Source organism: Rhinoderma darwinii, chromosome 1 (assembly GCF_050947455.1).
Source record: "Rhinoderma darwinii isolate aRhiDar2 chromosome 1, aRhiDar2.hap1, whole genome shotgun sequence".
NCBI classification, from domain to species: Eukaryota; Metazoa; Chordata; class Amphibia; order Anura; family Rhinodermatidae; genus Rhinoderma; species Rhinoderma darwinii.
Genome location: NC_134687.1, coordinates 512,126,210 through 512,146,004, shown reverse-complemented (window position 1 = coordinate 512,146,004; position 19,795 = coordinate 512,126,210). Strand labels below are relative to the sequence as shown.

The following is a 19,795-nucleotide window of genomic DNA, read 5'->3' as shown; positions in this document are numbered from 1 at the left end:
CTTGTTGAATGTTTAGTTACCCTTTAATGTTTTATTTCATTATATTTGATTTGTTTTATAAGGCTACATTTACACGAGCGTATCAGATTCAAGCGCGTGAACAACACACGTAAATCTGGTCCGTTATGCATCAGTGTGCTTTGCGAGGGGCATGCATTATTCATACACTCGCAAAGCACATTTTTTTACATTTTTAGTGAAAACCCCTGCATGTGTGAATGGCCCCATTGAAATCAATGGGTCAGTGTGCTGTGCGTGATTTTCACGCACAGCACACGGACGAGTTTTACGCTCGTCTGAATGGGCCCTAAGGGAGAGCATACTCATATCACTTATCTGCAGGGAAATTAAGAAGGGACTATATTGTCAGCTGCCAGAGGGATAGGAGACTGATTCTACGCCCGCTTTCAGCAGCACAAGTTAGCAGCAGCACCAAGGAGGACACAGTGAAGCAAAAAAAGATGAGAAAGGTATTTTTATATGCTAGAAACACTGCAAATCACTTTAAAACAGGTAGTCACAACGTTTCTGCACTTTTATGAAAATGATTAATTCGATAACCTGTTTAGAGAAAATAACTTATTTTTAAAAGCATTTATTTAATTATTCGTATTGTATGTTTTCAATATGAATACAAATCTTCTTAATGAAGAATCAAATACATTTAGTACTGATTATTTCTATTTTATATCAAGCATAAATGATCATCATAAGATTATTTTTGCTTCCCATGTCTCAAAATCCTAAATTTATATTATATTCCATGCTTGGAATTGATGATATGGACTATCATACTGCAAACATATACATTTAAAGTGGTTGTCCTAAGAGAGACGTTTAGGGCATATCAATTGATTTGTTTAGACAACCTTTTTAAATCCATATACAATATATTTCATCTTGCAAATAATATGATTGGGTTGGAGAAACTAAACTGTGTTGAGTGATTAAGAAGATTTTCAAACAAACTATCAGTATGTAACCTGCAAATTGCACGAGCCTAGAAAATGCAAAAATAGCTTTTGGCACTCAATCCATGCTTTACCATATCTCTTACTGTCATATTAATCAGATTTTGTGCTGAGAATGTTCTTAAAGGCTATGTAGATGTTTGAAAGTGTGTTGTTTTTTTAATATAAAAATGTGTATTAGTGTGTGATAATAAACTTTGTAAACACATTTTATTAAAAAAAATTCTCTTTTTAAGATACAGCTGCTCAGTATCCTCTATACAGAGCAGCTGTATTGTTCTCTAATCTCGCTATGCTCGCTAAGTTCATAACTTAGATGTGATCGTTCACAGGTCGATCCTGCATGTTAGAGACTTACAGGACCCGCTGTCACTGAACCCGTCAGGTCCGCGGGACTGACGGATTCAGGGAATAGCGTACGATACAGCTGTTCTGTATAGAGAATACAGAGCAGCTGTATCTTAAAAAGTAAAAATTTATTTTAATAAAATGTATTTACAAAGTTTATTAAAACCCGTTAATACACATTTTTGTTAAAAATACAAAACAAAACACTTTTAAACATTTACATAGACTTTAAAGACTGGAGGTAAAAGTTATTAAAAAAAGCTGGTAATATCATTGGCATTCATCCTTCAGAAACGCCTACATACATATTCTGCAAAGTAGTAGTGGACATTCTTATGGACTCTGTCTCATTACTACAGAAGTCCTCTTTCCATGTTGAAATTGTGTCTTACAGGGAATAATTAATAGCTTTAACAGCACATCAAATGAGATAAGATAAGCTTTTACATTATGTGTAGTTTTAAGGCTTCGTTCACATCTGAGTCAGGGCTCCGTTCATGGATCCCGTCTGAGCTTTCAGTCAGGGGAACCCAAGAACGGAATCCTAACTGAAACAAATGGAAACCTATGGTCATTGATTTTAATGGTGACGGATCTGGTGCAAATGGTTTCCATTTGTCACCGTTGTTTAAGGGTTCCGTCATTTGATGGAATCAATACCGTAGTCGACCTAGCGTAGTGGTTTAGCGTACACCAGTTTTTAGATGCAAAATGTTGCCTCACGGTGTCACATTTTAAACCACGTCCCTTTCCTGCAGACAACACCCTATTATCTGTTACACCATGCCCCTTTGTCAATTGTGTCAAAATAAGTGTCTAAAACCATTAATAAATGTGGCGCAAAGCATGCACACCTGAATTCTGTCTCAATTTCAGCCAGAATTCTGGAATATTCTATATAGTAAATGTGCAGTATTGTTTATAGTCTCTAATTTCTTCACACGTTACTCCTTTATACAGTATAGTTGGCCACATGTAGTAGTGGTCTCTTCACCCTGTCAGTAATCCAATTGAAGAACACTACAGTCAGTCTCTCCCGAGTTGAAAATAGCTTCAGGCATCGAACAGATTGTAGTAAACTACACATAACTGAATACCGGTCTGCTAGGCTTGTAATTTAAGGACCTTCATGAGACAATTATTTTAAGAAGTTCATCTATTTATAAATACAAAAGAGTAATTAAATATTCTGCAACTATGATACCATATTAAGACATTGAGAAAATAGAGTATTGCTACACAAGGGCTATCACACAGCTCCATAAGATCCAACTACCATCTACAGAAATCTTTGGTCAAATTGGATAATATTGAGAGGAAAATTTAATATTGATTTTTTTCAACTTCTACAATAAACAATTGAATTTCTATTAGGAGTGAAACAAGTTTTGCTGCTTTTGCTTAGGTAAAATATAACCAAACATAAAACCACATTATTTTATTATCATTTGCTTCAAAGCCTTGACAAGGAAGCGGTCAAGTGTTGATTTGTTACAAGCAATCATTTCTTTTATGAACCAACTTGAATGTATCATGTTCTGTGCAGAATTAAGGTTACAGGTGTTATCTTTCTGCTATTATCTCGCTATTCATTGCAATTCTATAAACATTCTTACTCTGAAAGTTTTGGAAATAGCGCGAATCATAGAAAAGAAAAATACAAAACACATAGTTTAATCAATTGTAAAGCACCAACTGAAGAACAGGGCCAGACTGATAATAGAAACCTGGCCAAAATCCAATCTCCCTGGGCTATTCTGAGCTGGAAAAATCAAGATATATTCTTGGCAGTGACAGAAAATGTGGGAATAGGCAGATAACTACTACAATACAATCCCACGGCCTGATCCTAACTGGGTGATAAAATATTTAAATACCAATGTTTATCTGTTCTGGTGAAGTTTTTTTTTTTCCTGGTAATAAATGTACATTCAGATATTTTATATAAAAAATGTTGATAGTTCTCGGTGTATGTCATTTCTATTATGCTCAAGGGCAATGGCTCTCGATGCAGCTGGTAATAGACATTTTATTTGTAATTGTTTTATTAGATAGCATAAAGTGCCAAGCAAACTTTTTTTTTCACAGCTGTTGAACTTCTAACTGCAACATGAATGGGGAATCAAAACTCCCAGCTAATTAAATTAACCGTTCTGTTAAATAAAGCAAAACTTTGTCATGAAATACTAAACAGATGGGTCGCTGATTTGTTCTCCAGGCCCAGAGATTGGCTATGTTGCTTTCAGGCCAAGGAGTTGATGTGGATGATTTGACATTACATTGATTTTTATATTTTCCTATTTCTCTGCTATTACCCTTCTGGATATGTTGACCGTCTACTTGGAGTAATAGGTATAAACAAATAAGAGCCTGGTTGACAGAATAAAAGCCATGACCTGGATATTGACGAAATGTAATGAAATGCAGATGTGCTCCCCTGTCGTATTTCACATTGCCTACAGATTACTACTTTTTCTGCACAAATTCGGAAGGAGCGAGTACTTAATAATAGAGAACATCGGCAATGCTTCATTAGCTTGCGATAGAGTCATCATTGATGTCTGAGGTTAAATTGTATCTGTTTTTGTACCATAAGTGCTAAAGCAGGTGGAAAACTTGTGATCAACGTACCTTTGTGTCATGCGGCTATAATATTTTTTCACACAAATTTCACTCATTTGCCTGCATTTATTTTTAGAATGTTTTTGCATTTTAAATATCATATCCTAATTTGATGCAGAAATATAAATGAGAAAATAAGATGTGTGGTGTTTAAGTTAAAAGTTGAAAAAATCTTATAAAAAGAACCAACCTTCCGAATGCTAAATTTAGTTGAGTAAAAATGAGCACGTATTTTTGAAGTTTAGGATTTTGAGAAGATTTCAAGCAGCACCTCGGGCTATTCTTGAGCTTGCCAAAACAGATTACATTGATGCAACTATAAGGTCACTTAGGATAATTTAATGTTCGCAGATCTGGGAAAACGGTCTGCTAGTAGAGTCAACATCCTCTTTTTTTTTTTCCATTCTCACAAGGCTATAGAGTGAAATAGACTGTTTTTAACCTTCTATGAGATATATGCATCCTATCCATCAGACTAAAATACAATTTCAATACACCACACCATTCATTCCCTTTAGAGGTGATTTTAATATATATTGGCTATATACACATCTATAAATGGGCAATCTTTGGACTAGGTAAATAAAGCATATACAGCAGAGAACATAAGCATGATCACACCGCATAATATAGGCAATGCTACAATTCAGCCTGTTCTTAAATAAAAAATGCTATTATGCGGTTGCACTTTTTGTTCACACTTAGCATGTCCATGGAAAATAAGTGTGCATATATATATACATATATATATATATATATATAATTCTTGTACTTGCTGTAAGTAAATAAACAATGCGGCCTCTGTAGCTGTATTATATTCTAAAGTTTGTGCAGAACATGATGGGAGATTTATCAAAATTAGTGCAAGTAAAATGGAGTAGTTGCCCATAGCAACAAATCAGATCCCACCTTTCATTTTCAGAGGCCCTTTGGAAAATAAAAGCAGCAACCTTATTGGCAACTACTCTACTTCTCCTTTGAACCAGTTTTGTTTTTTTAAAAATACAAACCTTGTTGTGTCATCTGCTGAATAAGCCTTATCTAGTGCTTGAGAAAAACCTTTTGTCCTTCTTGATGATCAAGGAGTGTGCCAAGTGTATACTCAGGCCCGAACACATGATACTTTTTGCTCTTCACTGTAGTAGAAAGGCCTTCATATACTCTGGGAGCCATTGGGAAGAATGATCAGGAAAATGTATCCAGAACTTATCTCTAGAGTTTGCAAATGAGGACTCACTGCTCCTTCACTGCTACAATGACCAAAAGTGGGTTGAACAGTAGAATGGCTAGAGTAAAGGCCCTTTTACACTGGGCAATTATCGGGTAGACAAGCGTTCATAGAACGCTCGTTGCCTATAATTGCCCTGTGTAAACAGGGCAGAGATCAGCAGATAAACGAGCACATTTTTTACCACACACTTCCTTCTGTAGATAATGCCACACACTGCCCTCTGTAGATAATGCCACAGACTGCCCTCTGTAGATAATGCCACACACTGCCCTCTGCGATGTAACAAGCCGATGGGCACTCATTTAAAGGCCCTTTGACACGGACCGCTGAAAACTGTATGGGGACAAATGATTGTTAATACGATCGATCGGTCTCCATTCAGTTTGCATATAGTCAGCGGCACATCCCCTATTTAGATGGAGAAATGTGTTGGCGTCAACAATATTTTGTAGGCTGCATAAAATATTCAATCAGTTGTCAAACAAACGTTTGCTCGTTTGTCGTTTGATCGATGACATGCTTACATGGGTCAATCATCAGTAATGAGCGTCCTTATGAGCATGCAACAGCCTCAGTAAAAAAAATGGCTATCGGAAGCTGTGGAAGATCTGAAGAAAATCTACGTAACTTGTTGGTAGGAGAAGGCATGTGATAGAGAATGAAAGCAGATATTTGAGAAGGCCTATATTTGACCACTACATATACGGATGTAGCCATCTTTAACTTGATTCTGATAACTTGCTGTGTGATATCACACAACAAAAGCCATTGAAAAAGTCAAGATAAGAGATCTAGCCACTGTTTATTTATTGTCTTAAAAGTCAAGGTAAAGACGGCTACATCTGTATGCATCACTGTGGACAAGAGATTATGTATTCATAAAGTAAACTGAGTGAAAAATAATTCAAACTTGGCCATACTTTTCAATTTTAATACATGCTAAGGGAACGCGTAACAGTCAATTCTTTCCTTCCTATCTTATGAAATCCTGGGCACTGACTTTTTCCTATCACACTTGTGGCCATTATGTACATTAATAAGCTCACTTTGTTTCTCTGCCGTTCTGTTTGAAGAAAGAAAAAACTTGTCTGATCTGTGTATATAGATTAAACATCGAGTCAATGATATGTGTGTATATTTTTCAAAATTAGTGGTCGGAGACATTGTTATTTATTATGTGGTCTATGGGAAAAGATTCAAAACCAGATAACTTCAAGGGTTCATGTTTTATTTAGTCATTTCTTTGTATCAGAGAAATAAATATTGCAAACAATTCCACAATTCAACTTGTGAAAGTCATTCAGACATCAGTAGGAAGAAGTTATTTGACACAGTGAAACTATAGTGTAAAAATAATGACCCGCTGGAAACAGAAAAGTAGTACATTGTCAGGAAAGTCCTTGGTGGGAAATCACAGTGCAATGTCACTATGCTTCTGTTTTACAGAACGTGCTATATAAATTATATACCCTGTACTCATACATTTTTCTTATTAGTTTGTAGTAAATTAGCACCAATTGGAGTAGACAATTCTGTAATATGCAACTGCAAAACAACTGCATTGCTCTGAAGATAAAGCTAATCTGTCTCTCACATATTATTTATGTCTCTCCAGCACCGGAATTACATCTAAAGGAGCCTATAGGCAAAGAGGTCTGACACTTTAGGCTCTACCCATCAAGTAGGCCACACCTTTAGTCCTTTATGGCTTTAAAATGCTTGCCTACTATACCAAAATAAAGCAGAACTTTGGGGTGCGCTGCTCACAACATCTAGCACATTCTGCAGCCTTTTCCTCGTCCCTGGGTGTTCTCCTGATTCCCACAGCATTGTGAGAGCCCAATTACCAAATCATAGACATGTAATTTACTTATGAATATACAGTGTTCAGTGCATTCATAAGTCATTTTCCCAACAGCAGGCTCCCTTTCCACAGAATAGGTATATGAGTAATTCATAAAATAGCATGTGTGCAATTTACATATGTAGTTTTTTAGATTGTGATTATGGAAAAAAATTTCATAGGTGTCGCTATAAGAGTGCATAGGTAGTAGTGATGTGATGTGGTGGCACAACGACTTATCCTAGTGGCACAGTAATCATGCTTTACATTATTATCTCATGCAAATTATTAATTGAATTTTTTTTATTATTTATATAGATCTTATGCAGCTAGATTTCATCATAAAAGGCAGAACACAAGGTTGCCATCTATTAGGTGGCAGGCCCATGTAAAGGCTACCTCCAATGTTGCTGGTCTTCTTGTCCCCCACTTGAAGTTTATACCTGGCAACAGGAGATTCAGCTGGCAGAACAGACAGTACTGTTGGCAAGGTATGACACACTAAGGCTTATCTACAATATGCTGGATAGGCTTTAACCATTATCCGGTTGCAACAATAATGCCAGATCTGCCTAAATTTTTCATTTTTGGTAGGAGATAAGAATGCCAGCAATATAGCAACATTGAAGTTAATTTCTAAGCTTCAAACAATATTTGAGATTTATTTGCACTACAAATTTTATGCACTCAATGAAAGCAATGACTGTCACCATTATGACATCAAACAGTCACAAAGTATCTGTAATAGTTCCAACCACCACATGTAAAATAAATCTTCCATTGACAGATAGTCTGTCTATAAAGGGCTATGTGGTCGCCTGGGTGAATAGTGGTAGTATTTCGGGTTAATGTTACAATCCTAAAATATTTAGTCACACTTTTTATCGCTCATATTGGTCAATAGTTAAATCTCTAGGGGCCAGTATAAGTAAATTGAGGAAAAGCCTAATTTCTCCCCTTTGGTTTGTAACCTTATTTGTTTAAAGAGGCTCTGTCACCAGATTATAAGTGCTCTATCTCCTACATAATCTGATCGGCGCTGTAATGTAGATAACAGTGGTTTTTATTTAGAAAAACAATCATTTTTGAGCAAGTTATAAACAATTTTCGATTTATGCTAATTAGTTTCTTAATAGACAACTGGGCGTGTTTTTACTTCTTACCTACTGGTCGTTGTACAGAGGAGTGTATGATGCTGACCAATCAGTGACCAATCAGCGTCATACACTTCTCATTGTTCCAGCCCATTGTTACAGTGTGATTGGGCAGTGAAAGAATCTGAGCTGGAACAATGAGAAGTGTATGATGCTGATTGGTCACTGATTGGTCAGCGTCATACACTTCTCTGTACAACGCCCAGTTGGTAAAAAAGTAAAAACACGCCCAGTTATCTATTAAGAAACTAATTAGCATAAATCTAAAATTATTCATAACTTTGTCAAAAATGATTGTTTTCAAAATAAAAACCACTGTTATCTACATTACATCTACCACTGTTATCTACATCTTTAACTACTGATGCAGTTATGCCAATGTTAATGCACAAGATGGCCAACAGAGTAACGCTTTCTGCAATGTTCATCCACCCATGTAGTTTTATTTTTTTAAATATTTTGATTGGTAGACTATTAAAGTTTAGATTAAATGGAAGAGCAGGGAAGTGTTTTATGAGTTCCTTGGCTTGTAGTGGCTATAATGGATCAGTTAGTTAGTGCTCATTGACGGCCATTAAGTACTAATTTAGAGGGATTAAAAGAACAAGAAGAAACGGTATTGAATGTTCTCATGAATATAAATGTAGTCCTAATATACCCTGATATGTTTTATGAGCTACCAATTAGAAAAAAACACCAGCAACACTACAAATGAGATAGGCTCTGTTTAGACCTGGCGTATATGCTGACATATACAACTGTATCAGATTCAATACTTTATGTAGTATACTTTTTTTTTTTTTTACCATGGGTGTAAATGATCACGGTTTGTTTTTTGTAAAATGCACCTGTATTGAAAATCATAATTAACCATGCTTTCCATTAAAGGGAAATTAAAATGTATGGCAACGCACAACACCCAAATATATGCCAAAAGCACACTGTTTCACATTCAGCATATGTGTCGGGAGCATTCCCTAGTGTATATGGTGTATATCCTTATACTGTATAATAAAGATCATAGCTAACACTGAATTCTAAGATAGATTATTTTCAACTGACCATTTACACAAAATGTAATGTGATTTGGGCTATCTGTAAAAATCTAAGGGATTTCACTAAGTACAGGATAGATTCAGAGAAATTGTAAGGAATTGTCACAGTTAATTTCCATGGAATAGAAGAGACTGATCAAAGTACATTAAGATACATATTTAATTCATCCATTATGATACAGAAAATCCACAAGAGTGATTGGATCTGATGGCAAGCACATTCTAAGTGCTCTCAATTCTAGTAAAATGTCAGCTACTGTCTCCCTTGGTACCACTTGAGGTTGGAATTTGTTAAAAACTGGAACACTATCTAAGATGTCTATATCTATGAGCTAGTAGACAAATATAGTAAAGACAAGTGACAGAGCTTGTTGAGGGGATTTCACAGCTATGCATAGTGCAAACATACACAGTTCATTGTGTGGAAGTGATATGGAAGAGAAGTAAGATAAATGCAAAATAAGGGCACCCAAGCATATCCAACCAAAAGCAGCATACTAGATATCTATTTTTTTTTCTCACTTTTTTTTGCACAGTTCTGTTACATAAGTTTCAAATTCTATTTTCATGGAACAGCAAGAAATGTCCGAGAATGTCCTTTCTTGCCCTTATGTTCTACAACTTACATGTGTTAATGCAATATAAAGCTGGTGGAACTGTAAGATTTTAAATGTTTTTGAATATAGTATCTCATGATCATCATGGACAGTTTTAGATATAAGAAAACAGATTAGAATGTGATTTGCTGTAAAATGGTTAAAGTGGATCTGTCATCTTTATATGCTGCCCTATGTACGGGCATCATATTACAGTTACGTACTCTTATTAGCCAAAACTGCACAAAAATGTGTTATGTTGTTTGGAGGGGTGATCCCCTTGCCTCTCCCCGCCCATCATTCCGGGGATTGACAGGCTGCTATGTATACATGTATACACAGCAGCTTATCAGTTAGCGCAGAGAGGGGCAGGGAAAGTTAGTGAGTGTCCCCCTCAAGAATACGCTGGACTCAATTATATTCTTTCAGCGCTCCTATTAGCCAAACAGTACAAACATTTTTTGTGCCTATTCGGCTACTAGGAGTATACATAGGGCAGCATAGCTGACAGATCCCCTTTAATACCAAACACAATAGAACATTGTGTGTCAGTTAAGATAACAAAAAGTAGATCTGTCAGCCTGGTTACCATGATCACTTTATTCATATACTACCCTCGGGGCCTCTACTATTAGAATCAAGTAGAGAGGATCTATTATTAAAAGGAATGTGAAAGTGGAAATTGGCCAAATCCTGGTTACAGGTGATTGTAAAACTCTTACGGTGTGCTACAAATAAAGCATTTATATACTTTATTAATAGCCACTGTAGGCCCACTCAGCAGAACTGTGGTTTATGGCTTTAATCCAAGTCCATAGTGTACAGGTCTTGATGGCTTTTTTTTTTTTCCATTTCAGGAGTACAACCTGAGCACATTCTCTCTACAGCTAATTTCTACCCAAGCTATACATTGCTTTTAAAAAATGTTTTCCCACCTCCAGATGCCCACCATTAATCCGATTTGTCACATTCAACAGTTTCTGATTTCTAAATACAATTCAATAACAATTAGACAAAACGAATTAAACCCTAAAAAATAAAGGAAAACAATGCTAAAATCACTATATTTTGGTCACCCCATCCTAAAATAAATAAAAAGTGATAAAAAAGTCGTATGTACCCCAAAATAGTACCAATAAAGACTACAACCCATTCCGCAAAAAACAAGCCCTTACACTGCTTTTTTGACTGAAAAATAAAAAAGTTATGGCTCTCAGAATATGGTGACACAGAAAATTAATTATTTTATAAACAAGTGATTTTATTGTGCAAACGCAGCAAAACATAAAAAAACCTAAATAAACGTGGTATCACCGTAATCATACCGGCCCGCAGAATAATGTGAAATTGTCAATAAGGGAGCATAATGAAGGCCGTAAGAAGTAAAGAATTTAAAACGCCAAAATCACTGTTTTTTGGTCACCTTAGCTCTAAATAAAATGTAATAATAAGTGATCAAAAAGTTGTATGTACCACAAAATTGTACCAATAAAAGCTACAGCTCGTCCTGCCAAAAATAAGCCCTCACACCGCTCAATCGACCAAAAAATTAGAAAGTTATGCCTCTCAGAATGTGATGATACAAAACAATTGTTTTTAACAAATAGTTTTTTCTTTGTAAAAGTAGAAAAACATAAAAAAACTATATACATTTGGTATCACCGTAATCATATTGACCCATAGAATAAAGTTAAGTTGTCTTTTTTACCGCACGGTGAAAACTAAACTCCAAAAACAATGGAGGAATCACAGTTTTTTCCAATTTCACCCCGCAAAGAATTTTATTTTCAGTTTCCCAGTACATTATATGGTACTCTAAATGGTGTCAAAAGAAACTACAACTCTTCCCACAAAAAATAAGCCCTCACACCACTCTACTGATGGGAAAAACAAAAACGTTATGGCGTTTGGAAGGCGGGGAGTCAAAAACTAAAATGAAAAAGCAAGAAAGGATCAGTCCTGCAAAGGTTGATTAATTTCTAATAAAAAAAAAAATAATTATTACCACATGTGGGGTATTGTCATACTCAGGAGAGATTGCGTTACAAATGCTGGTGTGCTTTTTCTCCTTTATCCCTTGTGAAAATGAAAAAAATGCAACATATTTCAGCAATCGGGAGAAGATGCTTTACAAATGTTGGGGTGCATTTTCTTCTTTATTCCTTGTAAATATTAAAAATGTTATGTTTTTTCAGAAAAAAGTTGATTTTCATTTTCACAGACTAACGCCAATAAATATAGCAAAATACCTGTGGGGTCAAAATACTAACTATACCCCTAGATAAATTCCTTGAGGGGTGTAATTTCCAAAATAGGGTCAATTTTGGGGAGTTTCCACTATTTTGGCACCACAAGACCTCTTCAAACCTGACATGGTGCCTAAAATATAATCTAAAAAAAAAAGCAGACCCCAAAATCCTCTAGGTGCTCCTTTGCGTCTGAGGCCGATGTTTCGGTCCAATAGGAGACTAGGGCCACATGTGGGATATTTCTAAAAACTGCGGAACCTGGGCAATAAATATTGATTGTGTTCCTCTGGTAAAATCTTCTGTGTTACAGAAAAAAATTATTACAAATGAATTTTGGCAAAATTTTTTTGTCAAATTTGTACATTTCCCCTCTAATTTGCTTTATTTCCTGTGAAACGCCTAAAGGGTTAAGAAACTTTCTGAATGCTGTTTTGAATACTTTGAGGGGTTGCAGTTTTTAAAATGGGTGATTTATTGGGGGATTCTAATATATAAGGCCCTCAAAACCACTTCAGAAATAAACTGGTACCTGTAAAAATAGCCTTTTGAAATGTTCTTGAAAATGTGAGAAATTGCTGCTAAAGTTCTAAGCCTTGTAATGTTCTAAAAAAATAAGAGGACGTTCAAAAAACGATGCAAAAAAAGTAGACATATGGGAAATGTTAACTAGAGACTATTTTGTGTGGTATAACTATATGTTTTACAAGCAGATCCATTTACATTTAGAAAAATTTTAATTTTTGCAAGTTTTCTCTACATTTTGATGTTTTTCACTAATAAATATTGAATTTATCGACCAAATTTTTCCACTAACATAAAGTACAATATGTCACAATAAAACTATCTCAGAATCGCTTGGATTTAATGGTAATGGACATGTCCGATTTGTACCACAAGGCCAAAACAGGCTGCGTCCTAAAAGGGTTAAAAAAAAAAATACAGAAAGAAAAATATATTTCTAGTGCAGCCAATGATTTTCACTAAAATATCAATATAATGGTATTTTTCTAATAATATTAGGCTAACATTTTATCTTTTTGAAATAAAAATTTGGGCGGGTATATAAAAAAACGAATAAATATCAACAGAAAAATAAACCTCTCTCTCTCAAAATACAGAAGTTAGAATTGTGGGTCATTTGGAAATGAAAATGGCTCAGGAAGTGCGTGCAGCAGAAACCTAAACGTCACCAATGGATTATGACGGATACAAAAACAAGTAAAATCTAAAGTGAAATGTATAGAACTGACAATTTTCTTATGCATCATAATCCTTTATTAAAAGTAATTAATTATGGACTCTGAATGTTGGACACATCCGTAATCACTGGCAAAGCCGTTTTAACTACCACAGGTGTCAGCTGAAATAGTGTATCAACATGAGATGAGAAAGTATATGTTCAATCTAAATCCCAGAAGAGGAGCAAATATCAGGATACAAGATGGTATTAGCATTAGTATAGGATTGCTTGCACATGTTTTTTTCCCCATAATATATACATGCGAAAGCACACCACAAGTGCCGACAGGCCTTGGTCATTCGAGATGCTACCACTGCCTAGTTATATTGTGGGATACCAACATACATATCCCACTCTGCATAATGTATGTGCGTATATATATACATACATATATATATATATATATATATATATATATATACATACATACATATATATATATACACACACACATTATGCAGTGTGGGTTCTGTATGCACATATATATATATATATATATATATATATATATATATACACACACACACTCACACATACATACACAAATTTATACGCTATTATAAACGGTTTGCTCTTGGTTTGTATGAAAGGTTTTCATCTGATTCTATTTGAGCTTCATATTTGATTCAGTCAAATGAGGCCACTGTAACAATCAACAATAAACACTTCAACATACCCTTCATTTGACTGTCAAATATGATTTATTTTAAAAGGCACCTGTCACTGTTCAGTATTCTAGAGGGATATAGATAGATAGATAGATATATATATATACACACATACATACACAAACACACACATGAATATATATACACACACACACACACACACCTTTTTCTATAGACTACATCTCAGGGTATGTTCACACGACCTATTTTCAGACGTAAACGAGGCGTATTATGCCTCGTTTTACATCTGAAAATAGTGCTACAATACGTCGGCAAACATCTGCCCATTCATTTAAATGGGTTTGCCGACGTACTGTGCAGACGACCTGTTATTTACGCGTCGTCGTTTGACAGCAGGGTCTGTTTTCCCTTGAAAACAGCTCTGGATTTTCAGACGTTTTTGGTCACTACGTGTGCACATACCCTAAAACTATAATGAGTTAACCACCGTATATTTTGGTTATAAGGCATAACATTTTCGATTAGTGGCTGAGAAGTGGATTATCCTAGGAGAACACTTCACACGCAAAGTCAAAAACGGCTGTAAATTACGGAGCTGTTTCCAGAGAAAACAGCCTCTGATTTTCAGACGCTTTTGACGCTGAAAACATTTTTGAGGCGTTTTTGGAGCGGTTTTTCTATTGACACGATGAAAAACGCCTCCAAAAACGCCTCAAGAAGTGACATGCTCCTTCTTATGCGCATTTTTTTATGCGCCATTTTTTTAAGACAGCTGCTTAAAAAAACGCCAGTCTAAACATAACGCAGTTTTTCTCATTGATTTCAATGGCCAGATGTTTGTAGGCGTTTAGCTACCGTTTTTTCAGCCATATTTAGAGGAGTTTGTGCCCCGAAATACGCCTGAAACACAGCGTGTGAACATACCCTAATGCTTTACAATGCTGGCTGAAATCTCAATAGGGATCAGACTGCTTTATGAGCACACTGGGGAACAGGTTTTCACAATCACTAATGGAAATTGTAAGCAGTAGAACTTATCCAGATAAAAAAAAATGTCAAATAAGATCACATAGACCATATAGAGCGCCTAGTAAAGAAAAGTATGTGGGTACCTTGTTACATAACAGATGGTTTGTTGAAAATTAGCTGCTTGTCACAAAGCTCCTTTCCAGAAAGCCCTTTAATGGTATGCCAATTTCTGTAGTGGGTTTTATGTCGCTAGTAATTATGAGCCTGGATGGCCATTAACAGTCCTTTACATGCAATATAGTGGACATGTATAAGCACTGTTATTTTCTTTTTAAGATGGTGATGGACCCCTTTCCAGGGGTGACATATGGTATGTTGATCATGATCAATAAGAAACAACTTTTCTCCCCCATTGAATTGAAAAGATTGAAGAACAGATGCAAACTTATTGCATTGTGTGTATCAGTAGTCCAATTCATCACACATTGACCTCAATGGTTAAAGAAAAAATAAAAAGGGATTGGAGGCAAAAGACTATGCTGAACCTGATGTAACTTTATGCACTTGGGCATCAGTTTGGCTCCCAAATTTATTAATAGGTTTCACTGATAGATTGATCATGAAGCTTTTTTATGATAAATTTAATTATGAGAAGCCAACTCAAGTTGGACCTTTAATATGTTTTAAATAGGACCGGTCACTAGGTGATATAAGTTGAACTGGTTAACTGATGTAAACTGGGCTGTCTCCCTCATTCCAGGTCCATTTTTCTTTTTTACCTGGACTCCCCTCCCCTGTTCCAGAGATATGGCTCACTGTTGTGTTGGCTCCCTATATGCTAATTTGCTGTAGTTAGCCAAAGGGGTGGAGCTAGCTTCCCTGCCTCTGATGCTGATCAACACAGTGGGCCTCTGGGTCTCTGTATTGAGGGGGTCCAGGAAAAAAAAAACAGTGCTGGAATCAGGGAGACTGTGCTATTCAAGTCAGTAAACCAGTTCAAATTATATGACCTAGTGAAAGGTCCTCTTTAAACGGAAGGTGTCATGATTTTTTTTAATTATATTGCTTTTAAGAAAATATAAACAAAAATTTTATTTATTAGTGTTGTCACGTTCTAATTTGTACTGTGTTCAAACTTTTACTTCTCTATGGGGGCTGCCATTTTTTTTTTAATCTCTGTATGTGTCGATTAACGACACATACAGAGATGTAATACGGCACATACAACCCCATATAGAATGCGAACGGGAGCCGTTCCATTCTCAGTCGCTCAGAAAATGGCGGCACACAGTGTAGGAGGTTTGAAGTTTCAAACCCTTCCTTTTCCTGGCACTAGCCAGAAGAAGGGAGGGGGGATTGTGTGAGGACACTAGAGAGAGTGTGTCCACCCCAAATTTGAAGCATAAATCAATGAGGTTGCTTTACCACAGTGACCATGCTGCAATTTTGGGAACTGCTCCCTCTAGTGCCCAGCACATGGAAATGTTATAAATTAGAATCTAATTTATAATATTTCCCGACTTGTGAAAAAATTTTAAAAATTCAAATCACTCAAATACTAATTGTTTAACTGAAAAAAATAAAATGTATTCTAGCGACCATTCCCTTTAAGGTGCATGATTTAAAAATGTGAACTATAGATGTATTGTGCTGTATACCAATTGATTAGCTACTAAGCAAATAGTCATGACCAATACTATAATTATGTGATTTGATTGTTTTAAATCTAAATGTTTTACAATTCTTCTGCCTGGAAATCGTAAAACAAAGCCGATTTCCTTTCTCTTTTGACTATCTACCATCTCTCTTCTACATGATTTCAAGAAAACTATTTTAACAGATTACACAACAGCCACAACTGAATTTAGAACAGTCCTTTTTATTACCTTATGTAATAAAGATATTTTTTTTTGTACAACATACATTAATTTGTGTATCAGATGTTAAGGGATATGAAGATGAAGAAAAAATTTGGTGACATCACAATATTTTACAACAATACACAATTAGGAGTCTGAATTTGTTCAATCTCGCAGTGCATAACAAGGGTGGATAGCAAAGGCACACATAGGTATATGCAAAACAGAATACAACCTGATTAAAATAAATACAAAGACACATATAGCCAAGGTTACAAAAAAAAAAAAAAAAGATTCAAATGTTTTCAGTGTAAACTTGACTTAATATAGGAACTACAAAAAAAAAATAGTATGGTTATCCATATTTTGGTAAATTCCATTGTGCTATTGTAAACAAAATATTTGTTGGGCAAGTAAATCCAGTATTTAGCATTAGTATACTTTAAATTCCATGTATCACTGCTTTCCTGAAATGCACTATGTGGACTAGTTTATTCATACATCAATCATGTTCTAGATATTAAAGTGAACATTGAACATGATTTTGCTTTTGAATTTAAATAGTTCTGAAATTATGTGCCAAATAATGACTTAATATATCTTTATAATGGTCTGCTTTTCTGATAGAGAGCTCCAGATCACCTGCAAGACGTATAGTTAATTGATAAAATTCTGTCACTAGGAGAAAAAGCTAACTTTATATGAATTAAACATTTAAAGGGGTTAACGTATAACGGCCATTAAAGATAAAAATAAAAGTCCCCAAAACACTTTTAAAGAGGTCCCCCTCATTCTGATAGATTATTTTCTGAAAGAAAATAATCTGTTACACTTACTGAACCCCTATATCGTGGCACAAGCGCTCATTTCCTGGTCTGAAGCAGGACTTTGTTTTACAGCTCACGCTAAAAAAGCACAAATCCCAGCATGCTCTTCTCTCCTCATTTCGCAGCCCACCCCTTGCCTGTTTGTTACAGCTGCTCATAGTCCCGACTCATAAAATCAAGAAGTCCACATATTATGCTCTATATACTAAAAGGTAGGAAGGTCATGAGAATGCACAATAAGTGCAGGAGACAAACACCAAATAGTCACGTCCGCACTATTTGCGGTATGTATCTTTTATGCCAAGAAAGCCTGGACCTATAAGGGGGCTGGCTTAGGATTTGATAAGTTACAGTGACAGCCAGCCCCTTACGCTCACCTGATTGATGACAAGCCGACACAAACGAGAAGGCGGCAGCTCTAAATCACGTGGGGCTGCGTCGGTGCATCATTATGTAAGAGAAACCCATAGATCTACCTTCATCACACAACTGGGTTTTCCCTGCGAGATTCTGAACAGAATTGGAAGTTAAAGTATCCTAAAGATTATAGCTCAGGAGTTTTAGTTCTCCGGGTAACCACTTTAAGTCAGCAAAAAAACGATATGTAATAAAGTTCTAAGCTCCCCCTAGTTGTGGCTTCAGGTATTCAGAATTTTATCATTTAACTATATATCTATGGGATTTGGAGCGCTCTATCAGAAAAACAGAATGCAAACTGCCATAAAGGTAAATGAAGAACTGAATTCTGCACAATGTTGGACCTTCAAAATTAGGTGTTAAAAAGTGGACATTTTGGAAGAAAACAGTGGACATTCACTTTAAAATGACATTATTTGCACTACCATCAATTCCCATTAGGAAACTGTCCTAAATAAGAAAAAGTAGCTGGTTTGAATAAAATGGGGAAGTGACAAGTTACTTTTTATCAGAGCAAAACGTCAATAAAATATTGAATACTGCATCTTCTAGGGTTGGACGCTGGCTCTATTCTAGATTATGTAACAGAGCTCTACAGCACTCTATAGGAAAATTATCAACTCATTTTCCAGCTACATTTCTCAACTGAACCTTTCTTCAAACAAAGCAAGTATGAAGTGTAAGCTACCTTAGCTGGACATAAATAATATCACATTCTGATTCTCCCTTTGGTAAGAAACTATGATGTTATCCATTATAGAATTTGCTACCTTTTTCTACATTAACCCATTAATTTGACTCTGCAAATTATAGAACTTCCCTAATGCTTGTAGCAAGCATAAAGATGATCCCCTTAGTGCAGCTGGTTAAATGTATTGCCTAGGAACAGTAACATATGTCTGATACAAAAAAAATAATTAGTAACATATCCCAGTAATAAAACAAATATATACCAGTAAGTGAATAAAACATGCTGAAAACAAATGCACACACTCATATCAGGAAACAGAAGGTAGGCAAAGTAAATCCAGAGAAGGAAAATGGAATGATATGCAACCACCCTTGTTATACACAATGTTCTAAACCATCTTGATTTTCTAAAAATCATACCCTAATGGGTCTTAATATAACTCATTTCAGTTAATTAAAAAATAAAATCAGAAAAAAGAGGTATAAAAGCTAACACGAAAACGTTCAAGTAAAAAAAAAAAATAAACATAAAAAAAATAAAAGGCAAGGTCTCAAAAGTATGATGTTAATATTTTTTATATATCCTGGAACTAAGCAAATGGTAAAAAAAAAAATCACCAAAAGGGATTTTTCCCATGTTTTTCCTATTCTAGGAGTATTCAATCACAGCAGGAGCCAGCCTGCGTTAAACTATCTAACTTCATTTCAGACTGTACATATATACTGTGAGTATGGTTAGGACGGCTCTTACGGAAGGCAGCTAGTCACATTCCGCATGACATCCAGTGTGCACACCAGACATGAAGACAGTACATTAGTTGATGCAGAATATCACCATACTGAAATGATATTATAGTGTAGAAGGGAGAAAAGTGGGAAAGGAAAATGCCACCCGCAATGGTGGCCATACTGCCAGCATGATACAAGGGTGGACTGAGGACAAAATTGGCACATCCAGAATGATCACATGAATTACCGGGTGCAGTGTTGTCTGAGGGATGATGGAGTTTTGTATTACCGCTACATTCTTCTCCAAACTACCATGTTTTAACCTCCAAAATACCCAGCAGGCACTGCAAGCACTGGTCAGGAAAA

The 19,795-nt window shown here is 35.6% G+C and overlaps 1 protein-coding gene across 3 annotated transcripts in view; it reads right to left on the bottom strand.

Annotated features, from left to right (window-relative positions):
- The window catches only part of SEMA6A (semaphorin 6A), a 172,211-nt gene that overhangs the window by 4,478 nt on the left and 147,938 nt on the right, over positions 1–19,795 (bottom strand). The window lies entirely within an intron of this gene.